General features: G+C 37.2%; 1 pseudogene; it reads left to right on the top strand.

Moving 5' to 3' along the window:
• The first annotated feature begins 1,987 nt into the window (after nucleotides 1-1,987).
• Nucleotides 1,988-5,316, top strand: part of LOC107598762 (RNA exonuclease 1 homolog) — a 16,571-nt pseudogene continuing 13,242 nt past the window's right edge.

Raw genomic sequence — 5,316 nt, 5'->3', positions numbered from 1 at the left:
TTAACTAACGTGAGCGTAGATTAGTAAATACAGTAACAAATGTATTGCTCATGGTTAGTTCATGTTAGTTAATACATTAACTAATGTTTATGTAATGAACCTTATTGTAAAGTGTTACCGATATTTCAACATGATATTAAACTGTTGTCAGCCAAGTTGTCATTTAAAATCCGAACATCATTGGTAATGTCATTGTTTTAGTGATTATGCAAACAAAAAAGTTCTTTTATTTGTTGTTTGTTGATTTTTAAATATATAACTTGGTGAAGTGATTTATGTGTCAGTACTTTTTGAACATCTCCAGCACATTTGAACAATACCGTGATAATACTGATAACCGTGATAATTTTGGTCACAATAATCGTGATAGGAAATTTTCATACCGTTACATCTCTAGTTCATTCACGAATCAGATCATCGCTACAAGTCAAGTCAAGTCACCTTTATTTGTGACTTTTGTGGCAAAATGAGTCGGAATGCGCACGGGCTAATTTTGAGCTACAAGCAAAAAAAGTGAAAAATGTCGATTTTGCTCAAAATAATAATTTTAGATGTTTAATTGCCTTTATTTGTACGTTTTCTGAGAGGAGTGACTTTTCTCCACTCGCTTCTCACGCTGACTGTCACCCGAAGCGCGTGCATAATGGCGCTTCCGTCTGTGTGCGATCCCGATAAATATACACATACGCACAGAATTACATTATTTAAGTATTCACGCAAACATAATCTGTTATGTCTTAAGTGAACGTTCGGGGAACTGTTGGGGAAAAACATCTGATTTGTAACATTATATTAGATCCGTGCATTACAGTGGGTCTTAATTTAGGCCGCCTCATTAATGTTAATCCAACAATAAAAGAATCACTCGCTGCTCTTTATTGAACTGCTTTTGCAGTTTTAATAATACATGTATTTGTAACGAACACACTAAAGGGATTTTTACATTTGATTATTTTGTTTTTCTTGAATGCTTTTTGTTTAGATATAAAATTAAAAAGGTAATGCACTATTTTTTTCTTATATTTTTTTACTGTTTTTTTTTTTGCATCTGTTCTTATTTATAATAACAAAGATAAAATAAAAATGTCTATATTGTGACTAGTAATATAGAAATTATTATTAAGAAAAGAAGTGGAGGAAAAGATGCAATGTTGCAGGTGATTTTGCTTTGGAACCTTCAGAAAACTTGACTTTGCTGACTCTATCGACTTCAAACAGGTGTAGCTCAGTCATTTTTAGTCCGATTCCAACAAATCATACATAATTTTGAAGGTCTTTTAATGGAGAATGACAATGAAAATGAAATGCTCATTGTGACTCATTTTGCCAGCACGGGTCACATTTGTAATGTGCTTTATACAATACTGGTTGTGTCAAAGCAGCTAGTGTCAAACAGGAAAATAGTTTGTCAATAATGCAAGAAGACAATAACAGAGTAATTTTTCCAGCTAATGTCAGTTCATTGATGATTCAGTGATGTCATCATCTACAAAGCAGGCCAATCAGCCCCTCCTGAAGATGGATTAATTAAAACACTACCAGCCGGTGACGTAGCTAAAGTCCTTCCCAATTTCACAAGTTCAACATACTTTTGTTGAGAGCAGTGTTGCCAATTTAGCTACTTTGTAGCTAGATTTAGAGACTTCCCCGCCCCTTTTGAGACTTTTTTCAAAAGTTTAGGGACAAATATAGCAACTGCTTGGACAAACCTTATCTAAGTTCTCATCTTGCCCAAAGATCTACGAAAAATTGCGTTATTCTGACAATCAACAACTCTGTACTTCGTGTGTGGGAAGCTCTTATGTTTCCTTCCACAGCTCTCTTCAATGAAACTGATTATCCCGTCCTTCGATGGGGACGATGCAAGCGACCTTATTGTTTGTACAATCACAGCAAAGACAATACGTCTGGCATGATGATGACAGGTAAATAAAATCATGATTCATTGTTGTTTTAAATTAAGGTTTGAAATCTATGCGTTTAAGCAATGGCTGTATTGGTGCGTTGTTGTCTCGACCCTCCGTGACGGATATCATTTTTAACTAATGAGGAAAAAGTTAATGGTAGGAAATGTGCGCGAATCAAAGTTGGGCTTCAATAATTATTAGAGTTTGAATAGTTGTAAATCATGTAATATTCTACTTTCTGATGCAATTGCGTCATCACGTAAATTAATTGCTGAATAACTGAAAGAACCGAATCAATAAAAAAATGAATGGGATTTCTAGCTCTAAGCTGCATGCATATTTCCAAAAAGGGTTTTATGCAAATACATGACCTCAATTAATTTACAGTGTATTTAATTACACTGACACTGATAACATTAGCTTTTTTCTATTCATGCAGGCTATTCCCACTCAATAAAATTGTTTTCTTACCTAAATAGACTAGCTTTGAGCGGATCAAATGCAATCAAGATGTTAAGATGCTTCCTGTAAATTCTGTTTATGGAGATTAATATATTTCCTCACAATCTCCTGCGGTTGTTGTACAAGATGCAACTTTTGAGGCAGAACCACAAAATGACATCTCAAGTTATACTCGGAATTCAGAAGTTATTTCTTCTAACAAGATTTCCCAAGAGCAAGTACTTCAGCAGTACTTCCCCATGGTCTCTTCTCAGTCCTTTCCTTCATCCTTACCTAAGGTAGAAGAGCACAGATGTGGTCCACATGCTCAAAACCTGGCTAAAACATACTGGCCAACTATTCCAAAAAGTCCCGTTGAGCCATTTGTTCAGAATACACCTGCATACGTTTTCGGGATTGACACCGGAAATGTCTATACACCAACAACTAGTCAACTAAACCTAAGAACAACTGTGGAGCAAAAATTATCTACATCAGCTGCGTCATTCCGTTCCCTGTGACCTGCCTGTTCTTTCACAGACCTTTGCATCTGCAGCATTGGCAGGAAGTAATAATGAAGCCATTGTAGTGGACTCAAGTTCTGATGAGGAGCTCAGGTACTCGGACCTAGATCTTTCAGAATCTGACCCAATGCAAGAGTGCTACAGAATCTTCATGGAAGCCTGTGGAAGGTCCTGTGGTTCAGCGTAATGCACCTGTAAGTATTCGTCCACTATGTAATTTTCTCTTATAGATCTTCTGTTGTGTGGCCACACTACTGTTCGTCAGGTTTTGTTAGATCAGTGTGTAACCCATGTCAGTATCTGTTGTCATTGGTCGGCAGTTGTTTTTGCTGATTAAACAAGTTGAATTTGTCTTTGTCAGGCCGTTTAAGGTTTTGTTAGATCAGTGTGTAACCCATGTCAGTATCTGTTGTCATTGGTCGGCAGTTGTTTTTGCTGATTAAACAAGTTGAATTTGTCTTTGTCAGGCCGTTTAAGGTTTTGTTAGATCAGTGTGTAACCCATGTCAGTATCTGTTGTCATTGGTCGGCAGTTGTTTTTGCTGATTAAACAAGTTGAATTTGTCTTTGTCAGGCCTTTGTCTGTCTAAGAAGTGACATAATGTAGTCAGTTGGCTGTCAGTGCAGCGTGAATTGGCCTTTAATGTCACTTTGTCAATTTGACCCATACTCAGAATTAGTGCTCTGCATTTACCCATCCAAAGTGCACACACACAGCCTCTGCATTTACCCATCCAAAGTGCACACACACAGCAGTGAACACACACAAACCGTGAACACACACCTGGAGCAGTGGGCAGCCATTTATGCTGCGGCGCCCGGGGAGCAGTTGGGGGTTCGGTGCCTTGCTCAAGGGCACCTCAGTCGTGGTATTGAAGGTGGGAGAGAGCGCTGTACATTCACTCCCCCCACCTACAATTCCTGCCGGTACGAGACTCGAACCCACAACCTTTGGGTTATGAGTCCGACTCTCTAACCATTAGGCCACGACTTCCCCCCTTTTTTTAATGTATTCTTGCTAAATATATGTATTCACTTTAAACTATTTAATGATTAATTTTGCCAAACTTTTGGACAGTGCATTTTTTTTTTTGGAAGAATTATTAGAGACCCAGGAAACGGAGAAGTCCAATTCATCAGCTGTGCTAAAGAAAAGGGTGGCACATGTGGCAAAGTTTGAGGTATGAGATGATTTATGTGTTAAAGTACAGCTGGGAAAGGTATTTTTTTAAGAAATTAAGTTTTTTTTGTTTTTTTCAAGAAACTAATACTCCATCAGTATTTTCTCTCAAAAGTTGTTCCAAAACAGTACAAACTGTGCAAATACTGACAAAGTTGTTTTTGACTTCTTTATTCAACAGCTAGCCAGTAAAAGCAAAGCACAGATCATCGTCCCTCTTCGAGAGGGAGGCTTCCAGTTGACCATTCCCTCCAGAACTCAGTTATGCCAAAGAAGAGCAGCCATTTTGACTGCTGCTGTGAAAGGGTGTCAGTCCCAGGCCATAAGTAGTGCTCCAAATAAAGTTTATACACTCATTTTTCCCCCTAGTGTCCTTCATTCAAGTACAGTGCAAAACCGTAAGCATCATGTACAGTTCCTTATCTTATCAGATTGGTTAGTCATAATTTAGGGAATTGTGTCATTACTTCTGTTTTATTTTTAAGCCTATATTGGTATTATTCCTGTTGGTGCTACTGTACTGGGGTGGGGTTATTTAAGCATTAAATAATTAAATAATTATTTAATTATTTAATGCCCTGATTATGTGTGATGTGTGTTTTTTCCAGCGCATCCATTTCAATGCTCTAGGCTCTGGTAGAAGAAAAACATGTTTATGACTACAGCATGATCTAAGCATAGCTGTCAATGCACTTAAGAGACTTAAAAACCAAAACATCTCGCCTGTCAAAGGTGCATCTGTTATGTTTATGCATGTGCTTTTGTTCAAATTACAGCCACTTTTGTTTACTGCACTGTACACTCCTATCAGGTCACCCTCCTCATATGTACTTACAGCTCCCAGTGAGAGAGATCAGCATGTGTCTAGAGGCAATGTACCACTAAATACTCAAGCACTTCAGGGACCCGGTAAGAGCTGGCTCTCATCTCAGGGTCAAACTAGAGTGCTCACCTCTGTCACAATAGTTCTCTTTTTGTTTTTTAAGATGGTTTAATTTCATATTGTGCTGTTTATATGTAGTGGTAATTAAAAATAGATTTTTAAATTTTCTTAACCCCTGCTAAGGTGCTTTAGGGAGTTGCTTGCTTTATTTATTAATTATGTATATCAACACGCATTGGGTCTATATGTATACACTACCATTCAAAAGTTTGTAATATTGTGAAATATAGCATTTCTTGTTATCATGAATGTTGAAAAACATCAGGCTTTCATCAGGTGTCTTTGATGAATGAAAAAAAAAAAGATTTTTTTTTTTTATATA

The sequence above is a fragment of the Sinocyclocheilus grahami genome, unplaced genomic scaffold, assembly GCF_001515645.1.
Source record: "Sinocyclocheilus grahami isolate Dianchi unplaced genomic scaffold, SAMN03320097.WGS_v1.1 scaffold255.1, whole genome shotgun sequence".
Classification (NCBI taxonomy): Eukaryota; Metazoa; Chordata; class Actinopteri; order Cypriniformes; family Cyprinidae; genus Sinocyclocheilus; species Sinocyclocheilus grahami.
Note: the sequence above shows the minus strand (reverse complement) of the source record. Positions and strands in the feature narration are given on the sequence as shown.